Raw genomic sequence first — 23587 nt, 5'->3', positions numbered from 1 at the left:
GGAAATGTGAAACTTTGCCTGTAGCTGTGCAAGGCATTACATTTTTTCTAAGTCAGTTTTAAATACAGGGAAAGATGATGATGCATTTATTCTTTCCTGCAGTCTGATCTCTATTAATTTTTCTACTGTTATTTCTAAATTAAGTTGTTTGTTTTCCATTTTGCTGGTTATTATCAGAGAAAAAAGCCCCTGAACATTAAAATGCTGCAGCTAAAAACCCAAAGCCTTGATCTTCTAGGAATTTTGATGCATTTTACTGTGTATAATTCTGTAATTCCTTCAGCTAAATGTTGTTTTTCTGGTAAGCCCATACACAAATAACTTGGACCATGACCAGTAAGTTTGAATGTGTTTTGCCTCTTTTTGAGATAAAAGGGATGATGATTTCAGCTTTTCTTTTTTTTTTCCTGAAAACTATTTTTTTAAAAATATTTTTTTTTCTTCTTTTTGAATCAATATTTTAAATATGACAAATTTATAGCTACCTCTAACCAGATGGCATTGTTTTTCCTTTTAATGTTGTGAGAAATGGCTTCAGACAACAGGACCAATTAGCAAAGCACTGGTGTGTCCAGCTCTCTGTGGTATCCCGAAGGATCTCAAAGGGAGTGCACTTGCACTCAGGAGATTGTACAGATGAAAATCCCCACCCCAAACCCAAAACAACTGAGTGTAATTTGCTTTCCCATCTGCACTTACAATCCCAGCAGGATGAAGTTCATAGCAGAACAGATGGAGTCACTAGAAACTATCACTGTATCTGTTAGATTTTGAAATGATGACAGGGTGGTTAAAGGCCAGCTCTCAGCAAGACAGACAGACACAAGCACTTACAGAGGAAACCAGGGCCCGGTGGGTAACTCTGGTGATGCTTTGAGAGGCTACCTAGAACTGAGGCTAGACAGTGTTAAAGGAACAAAGTAGGTATTTATTAAAAAGTGGAGGCAATGGAAACTTGTTACCCATGAAGAAAGATGGAATCACAAATTGCTGCTCCTGCGGGACCATCAGTTCATCTTGTTCGTTTTGCATCAGTGATAAAATTCCTCAAGTGGAGAGGCACAGCTGAAGTCTGGGTGATGGCAGGAACAGCTGGAGATGTGCTCTGTGTCTCAGATATTTAAAAAGAGAGAATCAGCTTCTTTTTCTGTAGTTCTGAAAAGGTCTAGAGCTGAACAAGAAAACAAGCTGTTGGTCATACTTTCCATCTGATCAGCAGGTTTAATGTGTAAAACAGGAAAATTCCTCTTCGTAAAATTGTTCTCAAGCATGCCTTAAGCATATTGTGTCATTTTTAGGATGACTGAAAAATTCTGAATTAAAACCAACCAACCAAGCAATCAACCAACCACCAACATGTTTATGTAAAACAAAACAGAAAAAAATATTTAGGTCTTGTTAATGATCCAGAGTGTTTTACTGGAACCTGTATCAACAAATCAAATGAAGGGAGGTTTGGAAATTTGACATGGTATGTAAACAGAGCTGTACCAGGGCAGATGGTAAGAAAATACTTTCTTCATCATTTTTGAAAGAGAATGGGAAAATCCAGTGTGAAGTTACTTTAACCTAATTTTTATTTTGGTTTTCTTTTGCATTGCCTGGAAACGAAGATTCCAATATAACACTGTCTTTCCATAGTGTCTGTATGATAATGTTCCTGACAAATACAAACCAGGTAGGGCCTGGATGATCAGGTAAGATCTAAAACTTTACTGACTGTGTATGTCTTCAAGTTTTGCATTTTAGAAGATAACTCTAGTCACCAAGATTATTAACCAAATCTGACTGGGGGATGTCACATATTTTTCTTATTTTTACCTCTCTGATTTCTTGAATGTGTATGTTCGCTGTGGTATATGAAATATGGGTTTGTTGGTAGGCATTTGGAAATATTCTGCAGCTGAATTTTATATCTATAACAATTTGTGAAATAAATTACAAAGGGCTCCTTTTTGTAGCATATTTAGCTACCCCCTAATTGCTGCACAGGCAATGGCACATGGAACTTTTATCATCTGGAACTTTTATCAACTTTTATCACCTGCTTTATTTTTTTTCCACAAATTAGATAGCTTACATTTTTAAGGGTGAGTTTAAAGACCAAGGAGTATATTAGTGGGTGTATTTGAAAATACTACTTGCTTTTATATATCCATGACAGTAGCATTAGTTTTAAGTGCAGACGCCTATCATGTGGATTTTATTTTTGCATTCCTTTTCCTCTCTATTTGCATTTTCTCAAAAATGTGACCAGATGTCTCAAACAGCATATTTCTGTTTTGAGTTTTTAGTTAAATACAACTTAGTTACTGACATTATTTGCTTTGAGATAGAGCTTTGTAGTTTTTGCAGTTTGGAAAACATGAATAAAGATGATTCATCTACTTCTGTTGGAGAACTGGAGTAACACATTTGAAATGACACTGTGCTGAGAGCTGCTTAAATTCATGCCCACTGCATGACAGTACACTGTCAGATCTGGCAAGTACTTCTTTATAGCGTCTTCCAGATCCGACTCTATTTTTAACTGAGGCTTTAAGGTGCGTGAGAAAAAGCATCTGCTAGAATGAATTGGTGGACAACTTAATTGTTTATATTTATTGTGCAACACTATGATAAACTCCAGATAATGAGAAGAAGTAGAAATGTGCAAAGATCAGTTATGAGCTGGAAACTTTTTGGCGCTTTGGAGTACTCCTTTGGCTTGGCATCTGAGTCTGCTTACTGTGAAAACAAGAATAAATGCCTTTAAATTTAAATGTGTACTGCCTTTCAGACTGTAGTCAATTTGTCTTCTGTTATAATATTATTCACCAGTTACTGAAGAATTCCTTGGAGTTACTGTTACTCTGGCTATCCTTTCTGTTTATGCTGTGAAAACTCTGTTGATACTCCCAAATTCTTGCAAAGCGATAGAATCCTTTGAAGTTTTTGCATCTTCCCCCAAATACGGCAATTTGTTTAGTGATATTTTAACCTTCTGTTTTGTTTTTACAGTCTTGAAGATTGATGTTCAAATTTTTCTTTTTATCTCCCACATTATTTTGAATTCTTTCTTGTCCTTGGTGTCAAGATTCTATTCAGCCTTCAAACTTGACTAACTTTTGCTTGCCAGCGAATAATTCCTAAGATTTCTAGTCCTTCCGAATGTCCTGTGGTAGACCCAAATGTAATACAGTCTGAAAGGGCTCAGAGTCTTTACTTTTAAAATAGCCACAGTTTACTTCTATTTTATGCTTTGTAAAAAGATATCTTGTAAGTTGAAGTGTGGTAGGTGTCACATGGCAATACATAGTATTGCAGTTGTCTGTCTAACAAGACCTAGGCTGACAGAAAACAGTTTCAGAAATAGAAATACCCAGATATCAAACTACCCTCTCCTTGTCTGTTTTCTTTCTCACTCCCATTGCTTGCTCAAAGTCTCTGTTCCTGCTGCTCCCACATTTCATGTTACTTTAATGATGTTTGGACATTTTTTTAAAGAAAAGTCTTAGCTTGCTTTTGCCTACTGTGATATGTTTTTGCACAGTTTCACATGGTTTGATGTAGACTTGCTTCAAAGGATTTCTAAGTTGCTATGTCACTTGACACTTGCTCTTTCAGTCTTCTGCTTCTTGCTTTTGTTTTGTTTTCTGCCTGTGATTTTGTTTTTGCTCACCATGCACAGGAGATGGGGTGACATGGGTTGACATAAGGGGGGACAACTTGGCCTTTAAGACACAAATCTATACCAACCTCACCATCTGTGAGTGCTCCATGCAAAAAGGAGCAAACATTCACCCCAAGTACACAATTACCAGCACAAAGAATATGCTGTTGACAAGAGGAATATAATGGAACTAGAGGTGGTCAGACACATGTGTGAAAGTGTTTATGTGACAAAATAAATTAGAAAAACCATAACAAGGCAAGCCCAGCAGGAAATCAGAGTCTGTATTTACTTCATGTCTCCGTCTGGCGTTAGGGGAGGAAGGTGGCCTCTAACTGCTACAGAAAAGGCACAAAACTCAGATTACAAATTTGTGCCATATGTTTTCTGATGCTTGAATATAACATTTTAACAAATTTGGGTGTGGAGGTTTTACTGCTTAATGAAAGGCTGTCTGGAGATCATCAGGTTTCTAACAAAGCTGAATCACGAGGGCGTGATCAGCGAACTGATGAGTGGAACGCAGGTGTTTGGAACAATTGCCCTTTGCTTGATTTGCTTTGGTGATGTGATTTACATCTTGTGCAAGAACTTTCACAGATCTCTCTTGAGAGCTTCTCTATGCCAGCAGCTGCACTGAGTGCCTTTTCACAGTAGTTTAACCTGTTTGGTGTGGCTGGTTCAGTAAGCATATTTGCTCCTTTTTGTAAACTTTAAATCGTCTGCTCCTTCCAACCAGCTGTGAAGATCCTATCCTCAGCTAGCATCTCTCTTTTCTGTAGGGACCAAAAGGAAATGAAACTCCAATGAGAAAAATGTCAAGACAAACTATTTTTTCCTTCTGTTTGACATTCTCTCTTCTCTAAATCTGTCTTTTCTCCTGTTACTTATTCTGCCTTTCTTCCCTGCTTCATTTTAATTTCCTGTTCCTAGGTGTTACAGTAGAAGATATGACTGTATTCAGAACCAATGAACAGTGACAAAAAAGGAGGAAAAAGATGGTATAACTTTTGCATGGTATGTGTATATGTATATAAATATATATGTATAAAAATTTTTAATTTTAATTTTTCCTTTTTCTGAGCAGCAGAAAGAAAAAGGTAATTATATGTACTACATAGATAGAGAAGGCAGAGAGGGTTTTCAGTAGTTTGGTACTGTGTTTGTGTTTAATACACACAGAGACTGCTGGGATACTGTCTTCCTCATGATAAAGGTGGGGCTAGATGGCCAGTTCTCACTTTTGCTCTGCCCTGATTCAGATCCATGTTTCCCTGGGTTTTAGTGCACTCTCTGGGCTTTGGCATTCATTTTTTTATGCTATTTTGGCATAATTCCTATGTATTAAGTCTTAGAGCTAATAATATATTGATTATAATAATTACTTACTGGTGTATTTTTTATTTCTAGTGGACATAATGGATAGTTACATGGTAATGCTGTGGTAGAGAATATGAGGCAACATGGTGTTGTTTTGAAATAATGTCCTGAAACTGTGCAAACACCTGCTTCCTTCTAATTATGAAAAAAACATGAGTTATTTTGTTTTTTGAATCTTTGATTTCAATGCTCTCGCCTGGCAGTGGTTCAATATGTTAGAATAGATACTTCCAAAATGATTGGAAATTGCTTCAAAACATCTCCAGGTAACCTTTTCTCTTTGCTATGAATTAAAAAAAATTGGAACAAGTTCAATGTGTTCAACTTTAAAAAAAAAAACTTCAGAGATACTGTCTAGGACCCTTGGCAATCTGCTTGTGCTGCCAGAAATGTAAGTGGGGAGCAAATACAAAAAGTGAATTTGGATGTCTAATTGTTGTAGTAAGAAAAAAATGGAATAAAATATGAGGAGAAACCTATAGATTGCTGAGAATCAGTGAGCATCAAAGCACCCAGCACAAGTATAATTGTGTGGTTTTGCCGTGCTTGTTGCTAGTTCTGTCCTTACCAAAGATGAGTTGAGGCAGGGAAAGGTCTGGAGGAGAGAATTACAGCTGTGTCAGGGCTGTGTAGGAGGGCAAGAATTGAGAGAGCTCTGTCCTGTGGTGGTTCTGCACTGACTGACATGAGGAGGTGGGCATAGAAAAAACATCAGGAGGACCCAGTATTTATTTGGAATTCAAATTTATTTACTTTTCTCAGCCCTGGCTATAGTACACTCATTTGAGTATGTCCTGCTTGCTTGAGACTGAAGAAGCAGTTTCTATTTGTCATACACAAATCCCTGTATGAATAATCTCAGTCTGAACAGAAATTAATGATATTTCTTGTTCTTCAAAGTCTCAGACACACTGTATATCTTAATACTGTGAGTCATATCTGATATCCACTTAAAAATACAGAATAATTTCAGAAAGGATGTTCAGCTGAAGGATACCATTTTTCATGCTTTATATTCTCTTAGGATCAGAGCAGTTGTTTAAAATAATATTTTTGGGAAAAGGGCTATTAACTTATTGGTAAAATAACAGTTTCTGTACCTTGAGGTGTCTTCTATTACATGTTGTGGAGGAAATTCCTACATCCTTGCATAACATTGATTTAGGATCACTTATGCAGGAGGAAAATTTTAGACCAGTAGAGTTTCAGGAAGGATTCAGAGGACTCACAGTAAAGAAACTAGGCTCATTGACTGAATTTTATGCACTATTACTGGCATGAGAAGTGGAAGATAGGTTTTGTCATGGGTGGAGAAACCTCCACTCTCTCAGTGAATTAAGATAATGGTTTCACACATCTTGTCTCTGAAAGAACTAGCTGGATGCAGATTAAATTTGGCTTTCTAATACTTCAGACTGTATTCATAAAGCCTTACACACATGCTTTACATGCTGTAAGAAAACAGTTTGTGTATTATTCACTGATGGGGAAACTCATCTCATGGAAGTGCTCTATTCAATAAAGCCACCAGGGTAAACAAATTAACACATCAAGACCTAATGAGCAACAAGACCAAACCAATTATTATGTCATTAATTAGTAAGGATTAGACTAAGAGGTGATAAAGTGTTTTTCACCAGCTTATCATAAAGCTCTTTGGAAGTCAGTGTCCCTTTTCCTCAGAGAGACACTGGTGTGCTGAAGGTCAACCACATTAAATGGGAAACAGAGCATGGTTCTGCTGGGGCCCAGTCCTGTGCCCTGGGCAGATATAGCTCAATTACACTGACTGACCTTTTCTAGGAATATTGCTAAAACTAATATTATGGATTGCTGCTGAAAAACATTTTGACTTTATAAGTCAATTCCATTTCAAATTCTTTTTTCACAATCAATAATGTTTGGTTCCCAATTACCGTGAAATTACTTTTCAGCTTTGGTCAGAATATTCAGCAGTGGAAAAATGATCTTTCATTTATTTCAGAGGAGTTTCAAGATGTCACAAGTTGACATGGAAAATCCAGATGTTTTTAATTTTGAAAATTGAGAAACAGATTTTGAACAGGAAAGTTATCTTGTTTGGTGTGCATCCTCAGGAAGAAGGATAACAGAACATTCCCCAGTTCTCTGCCAGGCTGTCATTTATAGAAAAATATGAGCAGAAACAGTTTTGGGGCATCTGTGCAGAGCTTTAGGGAGATCTTGAAGAAATCAGAAGAAAACTATTAAACCCTCTGTCAGACCTCTCAGAATAAATCAGATAATTTGCATTTTTCATAACCTTTCTTAAATAGACATAAGAGGATCTACAGATATGACCTACCAAAATACAATCTCAAAAATACACACAGTAGTCAGGAAATGCTAATTTTAATTTCTGCAAGATGTATATTTTATTTATTTTTTATTTACCCCTCTCTGTGCTGTGACGTACTTGCATGCCACGCTCAGCAAACATTCTGGGATTTCGACACAAGTGTGGAGGAGAGCACTAAACCCTCAGCTTTGGTGGTAGCTGGCATAATGGTCCACTTGACATTTGAAGCAGAAAACTTCATTGGAGGACAGGCTGCATATTGCAACAAGGTATGTGATATTTCCCTCAAAAATTTGAGTGGGAATCTGCTATTTATGACTATGTAAGGATGTGGCAAAGGCTGTGAGGGACCAAGAGTAAACAAACATATTGCCATGAGCTCTGACCTTAGGATCCTGATGGAATGGTTTTAATCTGAATTTTATGTGTGCATATTCTCTCTTTTGGGGAATGTTGCCAACCTTGATCTTTAGAAAGAGTATATGTCATTTTCCTGCTTTCTAACATATGAATGTCTAGTAAAATTATAACCCAGTGTTGCTTGAGTAGGGAGTTTCCTTTTAACCTGAAAATATTTTTAGAAATCTGCTTGAAATGCATGATTAAAAGTGGTGGCAGTTTTATCAGATGAGAATATTATTTCATAATGATGTTTTATCTTTGGGTAAATCCTTTGTCCTTGGATTTCCTCCAGTGCTCTGTGGTTTTCTTTTCGTTCTGAAGGGCTCTAGAGACACATCAAAGCCATGACATATGACTGTGATTTGCTGTAATTAAGCAGGACTTTGGTATATTCAGTGGGCAAGTAGTTGGCATGATTGAGATGCTACCGTTCCTCTCTCGAAGAGAGCACGAGCTCTGGGCTACAATCTGGCATGTGAGTTAATCAGGGTAAGGCATGGGTGGGAGTGAGGGGAGAGAGGGAATTTTTTTGTCTGGCTGAAGGGAGAGATGCTTGCAAGGGGGCTGCAGAGGGGAGCAGCCAGCCCCCTCCCACAGTGAGTGTGGATCTGCTGGGAGGCTCTGTCCTGCCTCACATCACAAGTGTCCTTGTTTCTGTGTGTTTCATTTTCCATTCTGGTCACACAAGTCAAGAGTCATGGAGCTGCTCTTTCTCCCTTTTGGCTGTGACTGTTTCTGCTTGGTCTTGGGTGCAGCTGAGGCTTTTGCTGTGCCTGGTTCTGCTGCTCAGGTGCTTCACTTGTGGTTTCTTCACATCCCTTCTGGGCTCTGTTTCAGCAGCAATATGTGATGAGCTTCTAAAGATGGGTGTGAGCACCTGAACCCCAAACCTCAGTGAGACAGAATGGAGCACGGAAAAATCAACCAGTTTTAAACTTCTAATGAGCCAGGAAACTATGACACAAAAGAACAAAAGTAGTTTGCCAAAAATGAAAGGTGAGAGTTCTCTTTTTTATCTTATATTCTCAATGCAATTTTTTTTTTTTTTTGGTTGCAGAAGAGTAGCATTTCTGTAGAAAAATCCAATTTTCAGCCTATCTCTTTAATCAGAATGTCCGTAACACAATCTTATTTCCCAATTGCTGATGATTTTTTTCTTTCGGTTCACATCTAAGTCTTCAATAGATTTTTTTTTTCTCCATAAGTAAAAATTCTCACTGGCAATCCCTGAAAAAATATTGCTCTTATACTAACATGTAAATTATCCTTAACTATCTGCTCTAGTGCTCAATATTTCTTGTTGATAAATATTCCAGTGTTTTCCTGCTTTGAAACTTGTAGGCATTACCTTGTGAATAAGTGAATTTCACGTTACTGCTCTTTGTCGTGCTCATCAGTGGAAGTACCAAGACTGACATAGTTGAACCAGAAGTGTCCAGGCACTCTCCATACCATTCCCCTGTAAATTTTGAATTCTTAAACCAGTCCTGGAATTGTTGCACACATCCTAGTGCTCAGCTAAGAAAGGGTATTTAGTGTGTTCCAGTGTTTTCAACCCCACTTGAGTCCAAAGAATTTGTGATGTACCCTTTAGATGTTTTGCTGTTTCATTCAAACAAACAAATAAAAAAAAAGAAGAAGAAAAAGAAGTTAACTCAGATAACCTGGGCAGTCCTTTCTTCCATGTGTGTGGAAAGGGGAAAAAGTAGAACATCCAAATGTCTGTTTGAAAATGCTGGAGGAGGAGAGGAATTTACGTGTATATAGCCTGTGCTATCGTGTGCCTTGAAAAGCTCACTTGACCATTTTAAGTAACACTTGAGTAACACTTCAACAAAATATTTTCCAGCTGTTATTTCTGTCTCTTCACTTCAAAATGTTATTTCTAGCAATATTATTCAACAATTCCGTTGTATGCTGTGAAAACCTCTCATGTCTCATGTTCTGCTCCTGCAACTTTTCATTTTACCTACTGTTTTTGCTTTTTCTAGGGAATCAGGAAATAATGTAGGTAGGAAGAGACCTCAGGAAGTTGCTTAATCCAAACCATCAGTCTAAGTAGGTCTAACTTTAGATCTGGTTGTTTAGGGCCTCGCACAGTCAATTTCTGATTATCCTCAAGGATGGAAATTGTAACCTCTCTGTAAAATGCTCTTTGATTTCTGTGGTGCAGAGCTTTGGCTGAATGTCCTTTAGGAGAAAAGCCAGTCTAACACTCAGTGTTCATGTGGTTACCAAAGCTGGGATTTCTGTGGTGAATCACACCTTGGGAAAGACCTCAGTAAGAAGCTGGATTTTCAAAACTGTTGGCCTCAAATGGCATGTTGAAAAAGTAGTACTCAGGACTCAAGTGATGTTTTCCTGTAAAGAAACAATCAGTACTGAATAATTTAATCATTAATAACTATCTCATCAGTATTGCTGCTGTGTACTCCACTAGCACCAGACTATTCTGAAAAGCCAGTTTTTGTGTATGTCCCAGTAAAACTGTTCTAGTTCATGTTTGAACTTTGCAGACTTTGGTTTCAGTGGGATGTTGCTGTAATTTTGAAGAGCATTTTGATGTCTGTCTTTACTGACAGAAATTAACTTGAAAAATAAGGTTAAATGGATTGAATAGTAGGACAGTGCCCTATAATACTGTAAGGTTAAAGCACTAGGATGTGCTATTTTTTTTCCTTTATTTTTGGTAGGATGTATGCTGGTTGTACCCATCTGGAAAGATCTCAATGCAGTTATCCATTCAGGGTTTATTTCTACTGGCTACGTTTACGCATCTGAAATTGTTTTAACACATTTTAGCTCTATTAATACTGGTGTACTACGTGTATATAGGATATTTGATTTAATAAATCTACTTCTACAAAGTTACTGTAAATTTCCATTTACATATACAGCTCTCTTAAACTAAGCTATGATAATATATCTTTTACAGAAGAACTAAGGCAAATGATAACACATTGGAAATGGTGTTTTGCTTCTTCTATGCTGCCATAAAGCAAGAGATGGCAAAATTACTTCAGACACAGAATCTAATTTTAATAAAAGTTAATAATATATGTTTGGTGATATCTTTGCTCTTTGAAAATCACAGCATATATCTGAGATGATGTTTCAAAGGTAAAACACAAATTTTACTTTCTCATGTCTGTTTTGAAATTTGTTGTTTTCAGATGCTCTTTTTAGCATTGGACAGGGTTCTGTGGAAACAAACCTATTTCTTAACATTTTTCCTCCTGGGAGAGCTTTACATCATCAGGGTACCAGTGAGGGGTGGGACTGATCATCTAATGTCAGGAAACTCATTTAATTTTACTGTGACCTGTAGTGTGGGAAATGCGTAGTCATATTGTTTCCTGATTTCTCTGTCCTGTTGGCCTCCTCCCAAAACAGATTTAGGAAGAGCAGATTCATCTGGAAATGTACTTTTTCTCGTTGTTCTTGTTTTTGCCAAATTTTCAATTAAAAGTGTTCAGCAAGCCAAGAAACCTGCCTCCCTTCTACACTCCCTGCCTTTTTTTCTTAATATTTATAATGTTTTTGCTATTTGCAATATTTTTGTACTTATATAGCCTCACTTTATGCCTACACACATAAATATTTGAGAATATTTTCCATGTAAAAGCCTGATAGAAATAGTTCATAATTTTTAGAGAACAGAGAGAGATGCCAAAGGTCCTCTAATGGGGCAGCTATGGAGTTTATGCAAGAATGAGATTCCAGTCCTGAAGAGCAGAGCAGGCCTTTAAATGTGGATCTCTTCCATTCCATATGAACAAACTACCATGTGGAATGTATAAATCAGTCTTATCAGGAATCTCTCTCTTTTAGGAGAAGGGATTTGACATTAACAAATATCAAAACCCTAAAATCTATAGTGAATGATACTCTCTCCTTCTTCCCCCATAATTTTTTGGCCCTTCCTAGGAAAATGGGAAAGCTTCCTTGAGGTAATTCAGTTTCATAGCATTGTTAAGAGCACTGCTTTAAAACCCAAAGCATGTGATAACTGCCTCAGTTACAGCCTGGGACTGGTGACTTTCACTGTTAAATGAGCAGAGAAAAATGGATTTTTCACACACAAAAGAAAGCTGCATAAGTTAGACCCTATCTGGTGAAAGACTTGATTTGATCACTGAAAAGCTATTCAGGTATTCTCTGTTCATTTACTTGTTAGTTTTTGAGGCAGAATTAAGTCATGTGAGCCATTGTGCTTCCTGTAGGAACCAGAGCATTTCCAGAGAGGGACCTGAATGTGAATCTGACCTATGGCCCTTCTTGAGGTGTTTAAATGAGAAAAAAGAAACCATAATCCCCTCTGTCATCTTGAAAATGTTTAGAACTGAGATGTACTCATGAAGTCCTTTCCCTCTGCACCTTGAGGAGAAAGGGTGAATGGGCTCTTTGTGTTATCTCTGAGTGAGATCCTAATAGTATTTAATATAGTCGTAAAATGTATACTGAGCAGGGAGGAGGGATAATTTTTCTACCACGTGTGATGTGAGACACATTGGTTAACATCAGGGAACTTGCCACAAAAAGTACAACTAGAAAATTGAAAGTAAAAAGGAAAATGAGCTTGCTGGGACTGGCATTGTAACACTCACTGGCAAGTGCACAAAGGAAGAGTATTGCCTAAAACACCCCTTGGAAGTGAGGAATTGATGCTCTACTTGAACAGTCTTCCAAAAGATGGCTTATGTGAGGGGTTAGAGCAAAGTAAGTGGCTTTGACAAAATTTCAACTTACTGTTTTATGCAGAAATAATTAAAGAAGGGAATAAAACAAATACCATCCACCCAGAATTAGACAGAGTTTCATTGTAGAGAAAATAAGACTTTATTCTATAGATTAAACCTGTGAATTGCCTATGTAGCCAGATGAAAGACGCATATAGGATATTTGGGTTTAATAATTCTATTTCTAAGTTACTGTAGAGTTCCACTAATGCATACAGTTCTCCTAAACTAAGGTGTGATAATATATCTTTTATAAAAGAACTAAGGCAAATGAGAACACATTAGAAGTGTTGATATGCTGCTTTCACTAGAAAACCCACAGATCCTTGAGGAGGAACTGGATCCAAGACTGCAGTCTAGCTATTTTATAAAAAGCATTTTTTAGGGACGTTTGGGGAGTAAGAAAGGAATCTATGGAATTAACGTTTAGTGATATAAATGGAAGGACTGAGAAGACATTTTTAGAACTTAACAGTGTTCTGAAGCTCTTCATTCTGTAAGATATCTGGAAAGCATATTTTTGAAAGCAGTGATTGAACAGATGTAATGATGATCCTTCTTGAGCGGCCGTTTAGCTGTGAGGATTGGGACAGCATATACTCAAAAAGTGAGGCAGAGGCATGCGCTTCTCCAAATATTGACCCCAAAACATTTCACTTAAAACTGGTCTCTAGTTATAAGGAATCACAGCAACTGTGTGTTTCAAACTGTTGGATTTTCAAAGTAATTTTTTGTTTCTCTGGCACAATTAAGTCATATTTCTGAACAATCAAGAAGATCCCTTTTTGTAGGGAAGTCAGACATTAAAGTGCTGTACATTTGACTGTGAAGACTGGATCCCAGCAAAGTAAATCATTGCAGTACTGGGGTTTCCACTAAGCTTTCCAAACACAACTCACAGTATTATATCCTTTATTATTACAATAATTATTGTTATTACTAGTAGAGGTAGTAGTGTGCTGTGACTTTCTGATGCCTTGTTGAAGTTGTTTATTTCAGTCTTCTTGACTATAAACATATTGGACAGAACAAAAAGCAGTCTGAGACTGAACCTCATGTTTGGCAAGGGGAATATTATGTAGGTATAGATATTTCTCAGGCACCTCACACAGCCAGATCAAACAGACAACACTAGAAATGACTTTCACCATGGCTCAGCCTCACTCTTAGCCACACCAATTCAAAGTATCCAAGAAGACAATATGAGCCCACTTTTGACATGTTTGCTTCATGTCTGAAATTGGACTGGTTTATCTTTACTTCTCAGTACTGGCAATCCAAAAGGCACGGTGATGTGCAGGGATGGTTCCCTCAATTGCAATGATGAAATGTTTAGCATGCCCTAGGAACTCCTGCTGTGATGGAGTGGAGTGTGCTGTCCTTGGACTCTGAGCTCTGCTCTTGCCTTTCTCGAGGTTCTTGTCAAAGGAGATTGCCCAAGATTTGGTTGAATTGAACACTAACAAAAAATGATGCCTTTTCTCTAATCACTGTCAGACAGGCAGCTAAATAAGTTAATGTGAGAACACTGTGAAAAGAGAGTCTGGCAAGAGAGTAAGGACATTTATTGCAATTTAAGAAGGATAACTTTGAAACATTGAAACCAGAGAGATCCCTGTCTATCATATTTGATCCACATTAAAGGACCATTTCAATTTCAAATGTGTTTCAGAGATCTATTAAAATGATGTGCCAGGAACTAAAGACAAAATCTTGAGTACATAAATGGAAAGACCTTTTTTTTTTCCTGTAACTGCCAGCCTAGCAAATTAATTTTTGGCCCTGGAAGTCAAACCATGTTCTTTATTTCTATTTCATTACCAGTTATAAGTGGTTAGAAGATCAAATTATGCTCCCACAAAACTGTGTAACCTTTTCTCATGGTCTGGTAGCATCAAAGCAGAAGAAAAACTGGGCTGTTACCAGGCAGCACCTCTAATAGCACTGCAGAATAATAGATACCCTGGAGGAGCAAAAGACTGGTACTCAGTGGAATTGGAAATGGCCTTAGGGCTACAGTGAAGTTGTGGGACTATTTTAAGGCAAAGATTAGGGAAATAGCTGGTGACTGTAATGCTGCAAGAATACTGAAAAATAAGCTACTTTTCATAGAGAGATATTTGTATCTCCAAGATTTTATATTTTGCCCTTCACATGCACACTTACATGTAACACCTGGTATAGGCTTCTTCACACTTCTACTGTTAATGTGATAGTCAAGGGCTCCAGGCTGCAGCTCAAAGCGATGGCTGTCTCAAAAGGACATTTCTTCCAGAGGGTGCTCTGTACCCTTCCCTTTCTAGCACGTTTCCCTCTGCTCTCCCCCAAGAACCACCTTTCTGGGGCTTTAGTGGAGCAAGTTGTTTCAACAAGTACCCAGATCTGTCCCCAGCTTTGTTTAAAACCCTCAAATCTGAGTCTAAATACCCCAGCAGTGCCTAAGCTCTGCTTGCCTGTACTAGAGGTGTTGAAGAGGCTCTAGAGTGTAAATGGTGCAACTGCTCCAGCAGTCAGCTGCTTCCCACAGCTGTGCCAGGTGCAGGGACACAGGAACTGGGAGCTGCTGCTGCTTTATTTGTTCCCAGCCTCAAGAAGGATTTCTGTGATGGATGTTGCTGGAACGAATGTAATTGTTTATATCCGTGGACACAAGCCACAAAAGACCATCATACACCACCAGAGCATGAGGATATTTATAGAAATATATATTATATATATAAGAAATATTTATATATAATATATGAATATATTATATTAATATATAAAATATTTATATAAATATGTATACACATGTGAGTATGGATACATGTGTTTAAAAGGCAGACTGTAGTTTTAATATGTTCCAGTGTTTCTGAAAAGCTGTGCTAGTTTTTTACAAGAAAGCAGAATAATCACAGCAGAACAAAGTAATAGTAATTGATATTATACAATATTTTGTCAGGCTGATCTTCACTGAAGACTCAGTCAAGCTGTTCATCTTTCATTCTGATTTTCACCAACTTATGCTGATTTCTTGGTAGAGTACTTATTAATTTTTGGGGCATTACTCTTGATTTGTACTAAGGAGAGATAGTGCATTACGAGTAGCAGGTTAGCCAAGAAGACTTTTCATTTAATTTTTAAATTTTTAATTTTGTTTTTTTTAATTTTAGTTTTTTTCATTTAATGTTGATCAAAGATCAGAGTACTACACTGTACCATGGTACTCTGGTGCCAGGTGTGCATTCAGGGTGTTCTCCAGCTTCCTTCCTCTCAGATGCAACCTTGTGCTGTTGCTCTCTGTTGGTGTGGAAAGTCTCTGTTGACAGATATTATTCTCTCAATGGAAGACCTATGATAAAAACATCATTAAGAGAAATGGTCTGCAAAATATTGGTGTGTATATATGATATAAAGCCTTGTATCATTCAAGACATTACGAAAAGGAATTCGTTTCAATAGTTTCAACAAAATGTTAGTTCTAACTGCCAGTGTTAGACAGTCATTTTGGATAACTCATGGTCTTGTTTCTGCAGCAGAAGAGAGCTCTGGGAGCTGGAATCATGAAAGCTGCTGGTGATGGAAAAGGTTGTCTTGGAAATTTCTGGGATTTTTTTTCCAATTAAAGTTTCTGGAAATGGAATTTAGTTTGTGGTTGAAACATGTCTCAAACGGGTAGAAAACAATGTAATAGGTTCTCTAAACAAGTTCTTTCAGGTCATCTAACTTTCCCATTGAAAATTGAAACTCTCTTCAGAGCTACCTGAAATTGAAAGTATTTTTTCCCTTTCAAAGAAAAAAGTAATGGTTTTTAAATAACAGGTGTTTAAATCCTGTTACTGGTACCTTTATGGATATTATCCTCAAGAAAAGCCTGAAGTGATTTAATCACATCTTTTCCTTCTGAAGTGCAAAAATTACATAGTGTCATTTCAATGTTTATTTTATACTTCTCTGAAACTACCTTTGGTTTGTGGTCTAGTTTGGACAGCACAGTTCACAGAGATAGCCAGACAGACTCATGGTTATTTCACATTTGATGAAATAATTTTATATAAAATATAATGTATATATTTTATATAAAATTATTTTTCCATCCTTACTGCTTAACTTTGCCATTGATTTTATTATATTTAATCAATTTATATTGATTTAATTTTGCAATTAATTTTGCAGAGACTAACATAATTTATTTTGCCTCTTAGCAGATGGCTGGGAACTAATGCAGAGCATTTAAAGCCAAAGTTCTGTCTCTAATACACCTTCCTCCACAGCCAAGCAGCAGAGAAAGCACAGTGACATAAATCTGGATATATTTCAGTGACTTACTGTGCACCAGACTGGTGGAGAAGCGGGCAGCAGGCAGATGTTACTTTCAGTGACATCTAGGCTTCTCTTCTGTTTTATGGAGATTGCAATGTTGCTTCACTGGCAGAGAAAAACCAACCCCAAATCCCTTTGATTTCTGCATCCAGTCTATCAATGGTTTGAAGAGCAGAAGTCTTTTTCCCTTGGAGATTTTCATGCTTTTCCCTCTGATTTCTTTGGTCCCACTCTGGGCAGAAGACATACAATCTCATTGTTTTTTCTCCAATGAAAGACCTGTCAACCGAATTTTTCAGCATGATGGATAGTTTCCAGGAAAAGCTTCTACACATTAATTTCTTTCAGGAGGAAGAAAGAATTAGTGACTCTTAAAGCTGCTGGGCTTTACCTCTTTCTCCACCTGTCCCACGTGGGTTACCAGAAGCCATGTGGCCATTTCTGCCCAGCTGCTTCACAGCCTCTTGGCTCCCTGGTGTGTTACTGTGCAAGGGCTCCTCTTGCTGTTCATACCTAAAGCTTTTTCTTTTTTTTCTGTGATACCTGTTTTCAAGATTACATAAATTCCATCACCAAAGAGTTTTCTTAGCAGTTAGTTACAGAGAAATCAGATGGAGGGCAGTATTAAAAGTATTGTTTTACATATCCATATCTGCAAATTGCAAAAATCCCAGAGGACTCGCAGTAAGGAAAACTTCAATTTCTCAAGAGGGTGAAGGAAGAGTAAGTGGGAGACAACTTTAGAGAAAAAGTAATTTAGAGAGGAGAAACAGAATGGTGCATAAGATATAGAAAAAGGAGGATTTCAGGGGGAAGTGAGAAAATATCAATAAATTTTCTTTGCAATAGTGAATGATCCTGGTTCAGATCTAGATCCAGGTGAATTTTGCTGACCTTGGAATGAATCAATGAAGCACAGCTTCTGTGGAGGTTTGCTGATTTTTTTAGCTTTGAATTTCTCCCTCTCCATGATTTACATTCAGAGTGACCTGAAGCTCAAACTCAGACTCTAACAAACTGAAGACATGAAGCTGGGTTACTGATTGTAAGCATATGAGGGTGCTGCATGTAGAAAGGAAAACAATGAAAAAAAAACCCAGGGCTAATTTTCAGATTTGCCATGAAATCAAGGAAAATTTCTTTGAGACTTAGATTTCCTAGGAGACTTGCACTTTATAGAGCATCCTGTGCTTAGGACTGTAGAAGCTTCCTACTGATGTCTGTGTGAATTAATCCTGCTGAGAGGAATGTGCAGCCTTTAGGTTTGAATTTAGTACTGCTCAAGTTCAGCAGGCCCAGTAGCAGCATTAACAGTGCCCGGAGAGCCCTGCAGGGGAAGATGTTTCCTCCCTTCTTCTACCCTTTGTTGGATAGTCACTAACTCAAGAGAGAATACAGAGCTGAATTGACTTTGGTCTAATATTTGCACATTTAATGCTTGTGCTTTTCTTGGTATTACAAGCTCTTTTACAGGTCAGAAATTTAAGAGCTGATATGCCATGAAAATATCATAACTTGGTTCCTCAAAGCTGTATGAATAATTTTTTTCCTTTAGGAAAGGAGTGAGTTAGATTTCATTTTTTATAGAAAACTCTTAATTTGCATTACTGGAATCAGTCAACATCCCCAGCAGTCTGAAAGGGATGTAGAAGTACACTGATTGCATTAAATGATAACTGTGCTTTTTAGCTATAACTGGTTTTGACAGGTTATCTATCTACAAAAAATTATTTCTGGTTTTACAGATCTAAAATGTATTGCTCTTTAATGGAAGATTAAAGTGTTTTCCTTTTGTATTCAAGTTGTATGTTGGGGTGATAATCAAGAACTAATAGTTTCAGTGTGTCTTCAATACTCCTGCTAAGTTTTCTGGAACTGCTCAAGGTTGCATTTCTCATCCTTTAAAGAACTGCTGTTTTCTTATACCTCACATAAGCTTTTCTTTGTCCTGGATGATTTATGATCATCAAATCAGCCACACAGATGTTGGTAACAAATATAATGGCAAAGATAACCATTACAGGCTGAATTATCTATGTTTTAGCTGCAACACAGATCAGAGAGAAGCTACAGACTGAAGTTGGAGAGGATGAACCTGGCAGGTTTGGCATCCCAAAATCCTCAGCACTCAAGTCCATTTCTAGAAAGGATGGAAAGACCTGCAGTTTCTTTTCTTGCCATGTGAAGCAGAGAAACCCTAAAGATTGGTCCCCACAGTGTGGAATTAGAAAAACAAAACATTAATGAAATTTATAATGGTTTCTTTCTTTTTTCTCAACTGTTCTGGTTGTCACCATTTTGGAGCACTGGATGCCTATGGAAATAGGCATACCTGACTAATATGTTGAACATAAATTGTTGGTACTCTTTTGTTCAAGAGACACATTTGAAGTGTGATTGGTACTCTGTCCTATTCTGGAATATCCCCACGCTTTACCAAATCAGCATCACTTCATCCTGAAATTATCCCAGCTCGGCTGGGCTGAGACAGAGCTGTCCCTCATCCTGCTGGCACTCCTTGTTGTAGCATTTTACAGTTTTGAAATTTCCAGTCTGGAAACTAGAAGGTTTCTAGGCAGGAGTCTATATAGTTAATTCCTTGGCCTGCTTTGAGTCATCTTGATCTCACCTTTCAGGAAATTATCCTATGGAAAGTCCCCAGTTCAAGACCAGCAGAAACCTTAAAAAGAACTATCCCTGTATCCTTGATACAGCTGGAGGCTGCAGAGGGTCCCATGGAAGCCAGAGACTGAAAGAAATAATTCAGTTTCCTTGCTTGATGTCACTGTGCCGATCATGTGGCTTTTGGGGAGAAAACACAGGAGATGAAACAATGCCAGGTCAAATATGCCTGCAGAAGCAATACCAAGAATTCTTGGGAAAGCAATGACATGCAAGAAATAAAAAACCTCATGATGGGAGAACAAGGAGGAGCTCTGCTTACCTGGTGTCTGACCTGGCAGCAGCCAGCCCTTGTGATGGGGAGAGGACTCCAGACGTCTCTTCCCGTGGCCATGGGTGTGCAGTGGCTACACTGCGGGGTGTGTGGCCATGTGGAGGCTGCAGTGAGGAGCAGCAGCATGTGCTTGTGGCTCTGCCGGGCCCCGGGTGTTGGGACAGCACAGCCACAAACTTGGCCTGACTGCCCCAGAGCCTGTGAACTCATCTGACAGATACAGGAATTCTGCTTTGTCTTCTGCTAACAGGAGGTAGCAGGGAAAAATAGATTATATATGTGCCCAAATAAAGTGGAACTAGAATATTGCAAGCTACATGTCGTGAATAAGGCAAGGATAGTGTATACCAGAGCACAGACAATATACCATGAGGGCCATCTTGTGGTCAGAGAAAGTTTATTCTCTGTGAACATAGGAAAAAAAATATTTCCAGAAAATTTTTTATGTAACTGAAATATGGTTTGGGCTGGAAGGGACATTAAAGGTCACCTAGCTCCAACCTCCCTGCCATGGAAAGGGACGCCTTTCACTATTAGGTTGCTCTATCCAGCCTGGCTTTGAACAATTCCAGGGCTAGGGCATCCAGAGCTTCTCTGGACAAACAATTCCAGTGCCTCATCACCCCCACAGTAATGAATTTCCTTCTAATCTCTAAACCTACTCTTTCAGTTTAAAGCATTCACCATCACTACAGGTCCTGGTGAAAAGTCCCTTTCCAGCTCTCTTGTGTCCCCTTTATGAACTTAGAAACTGATGTTAGGGTCTCTTCAATGATGTTATGTGGATGCCAAATGCAAGAAGCAAACAGGGAGCACAGTGCCTGTGTGAAACTAAGTCACACAAGCTTCTCACTCTGGCCTGAGAAAGCATAAGAAAGAATCCAAACAGTCCTTGGTGAAAGACAACAATCTTTGCAGGAGTTATTTAGGATCCTTGTTGTTTAGTTTCAAGGAACAGTCAAGGGATGGTGTTTCACTTGAACAGTGATAGTGATGTGTAAGTTTAATGACCAATGAGAGTTTTTCCTCTCAGACCTTCTTGAACTTGTCTATAGAAGAAAAACTACAGTAATAAAACTTGCTGTCTTGGAGCTCTCTTGGACAACACAGCTAAGAGAGTCAGTGTCGTGCTTCTCACCGTTCCTAATATAGCGTGACAATGTTAAGGTCTCTTCTACAGGCTGAACAACCCCAACTCTCTCAGCCTGTGTTCCCAGGAGAAGTGTTCCAGCCCTCTGAGCATCTTTGTGAACTCGTCTGCACTCACTCCAGCAGGTCCCTGTCCTTATGCTGGGGCCCCAGAGGCGGGTGCAGCGCTCCAGGCGGGGTCTCACGAGGGCAGGGCAGAGAGGTAGAATCCGCTCCCTCAGCCTGCTACCCACACTGCCTTTGGTGCAGCCCCGGCCACAGCTGGCTCTCTGGGCTGCAAATGCACCCTGATGGATCATGTGGAGTTTCTCATCTCCAAATAACCCCAAGTTCTTCTCCCAAGGGCTGCACCTGTCCCATTGTCTGCCCCACCTGTGTTTGGGCTTGGAATTGCCCTGACCCAGATGCATCACCTTGCACCTGCTGAACTTCTTGAAGGTTGTACAGGCCCACCTCTCCAGCTTGTCAAGGGCCCTCTGGATGGCATCCCTTCCCCCCAGAGTGTCAAAATTAGAAATTGGTTCTGATTTGCTGTAACAAATGGAACTGCTCTGCTGCTGGTCATTAATTGGGTCATTAATCCTCAAGTGACATACAGGAGGATCAGCTGTGATCCCATGCCAATAAACAAAGTAAGATGTTCCATGGGTTGGGAAGGCTCTTGTAGATTGACTAGAGTCTGAGTTTTCCCTTGATGAATATTTTATGCCCATTTTCTTTGGAAATTTCTTTCATCCTCTGTGTTGTATAAAAGCTTTTTGAAATCCGTGGATTAAATATCACAGTGCTAGAATTAAGAATGCAATTATTTATTGTCAAATAACAGTTCAAACTGAGAATTAACATTCTTTTCATGGTTATCATATGATAAACCCACTCTGTGAGATAGAGTTCTCAGCTGCCCTCCTCTTTAGTTCTGTATCCCTATGTTCTTGACAGACCAAAAATAGTGAAGTGAAAGGAAAACTGTCCATTCAAATGAAATATATTATCCAACACAGACATGGAAACTTGAATAAGGTCTTCTCTGTATTACCTGACCTATTCAGAATGACTCAATTTCCTTTTTTTTTTGTGTGCTTCCCAGTGAATCCAGACGCCTCCCAAAGAACCCAGGAACTTTTCTTTATTGCTTTCCTAATGGGAACCATCTGCCAGTGGTGCTGGGCAGGCACAGCTTTGCTTAGTTTATGGGACCATGATCCATGGTCGATTAACCAGGCTTTTTTGGTTCTAGAAGAGGTGTGTTTACAAAAAACCAGCCCCACCATCTGGTACCGTTGGCTGTAGGTCCGCTGCAGATCACTCACAGTGAACAAATATTTTTCTCATTTGTCAGTCTGCCTTTGTCCACACACAACTGACTTTTCTAATAATGTTAAGTGTTCCTTATTGTACTGTTTTACTGCTACTTATGGATTATTTAATTCTTTTAATGGCTCTGCAATGGTTCATTTGCTTTCTGAAATTATTCTTTAAAGTACATGTGCAGATGGGGATAGACAAGGTTGATTCCTCCTGCAAGGAGCTGTTGATAGATTCAGAGATGCTGGCTGCTGAGCACTGTTGTAAATATTCTCTATCTCAGCTCTGCAGGCTTAGCCTCTTTGTAGGGTGTTTGGGAATATCTGACAGTACAGAGTATAAAAGCAGAACAGTGCCTTCAGCTTCCAAATGAAAACGACTGATCATAAACCCCCTATTTTAATGGCATTGTCTCTCCCAGGAACATTTGAAAGTTGAGCCAGCAAACTCCCAAACAGATTTTATGGACCAGTCACACCCGTGGGCTGTTCAGGCACGTGTCAGTCCCTGGTAGAGCGTGTACCAGCTCCCAGAGCCACAGCTTTACAGCGCTCTGCCCATCCCCTCTGCAGTGCTCACACTGCCTGGCCTGGAGAGACCAGGAACCAGCCCAGGAGAGACCTCACTTGGGAGAGATTTCATCAACAGCAGCTTTTCAGAAAAGGCTCACTTGGCCTTGCTGTTCTGAGCGTGGTGTGATAAACCAGACTGGCTCCTGGACACCTGCTCAGAGGGACCACCATCACCTGTCCGGCAGGGGAAATGAGAGCAGCACCAGAGAGAATGGCACACGTGTGCCCTGGGGGGGATGTCCCTTCTCCCCTTCTCCCTTTCCAGCTCTTTCTGTGCAGGGCTGCAGCTCTGGTGCTTTCACAGTGCCCTCTGCTGCAGGCTCCTGATTCGAATCCCAGCAGAGCCCTCGGTCTGCTCGCATCAGTCGGGAGAGCAGGTACAGCTCGGGGGTCAGAGCCCAGCACTGAGGGGTGCCCATGTGCAAAAGTCCCTGACACAGTAGAGGGGTTGTGAGCTGAGTGAGTGAGGCATTTAAATGTATTTAAGAATTTTTATTTTTTGGAAAAAAACAGAAAGATTTCTTGCATCTACCTGTCACATTACACAAGTATAGAATACTTATTAGAGATATTGTGATTTTTCTTGTAATGCTGAATTGCTGAGGCTCTCAGAGATGGAATACAGAGCCATGTAGGATTGTACAGAGTATATATCCAATGCTCTGGATATATGTATATAATTTGTGTAAACAGAACATTTTCATATGTTCTTGAATGGTCTAGGTAGGAATAAAAAAAAAAGAAAAGGAACCCTTAAGAAATTCAGATTAGAATTGGTTAAAATAAATAAGATTTTTCTTCAGATAAAAACAC

The 23587-nt window shown here is 38.9% G+C and overlaps 1 long non-coding RNA gene across 1 annotated transcript; it reads left to right on the top strand.

Annotated features, from left to right (window-relative positions):
- Positions 1-4585: 4585 nt before the first annotated feature.
- On the top strand, positions 4586-8732 carry LOC148183692 (uncharacterized). The gene is made up of 4 exons (XR_015773393.1): positions 4586-4669; positions 7484-7618; positions 8073-8226; positions 8589-8732. It is a non-coding gene; the product is annotated as an uncharacterized LOC148183692 (long non-coding RNA).
- Positions 8733-23587: the final 14855 nt, after the last annotated feature.

Source organism: Pseudopodoces humilis, chromosome 10, assembly GCF_049639895.1.
Source record: "Pseudopodoces humilis isolate 2021_Gansu_Grassland_sample_001 chromosome 10, ASM4963989v1, whole genome shotgun sequence".
In the NCBI taxonomy this organism is placed as follows: Eukaryota; Metazoa; Chordata; class Aves; order Passeriformes; family Paridae; genus Pseudopodoces; species Pseudopodoces humilis.
This window is presented reverse-complemented; position numbering and strand designations above follow the sequence as displayed.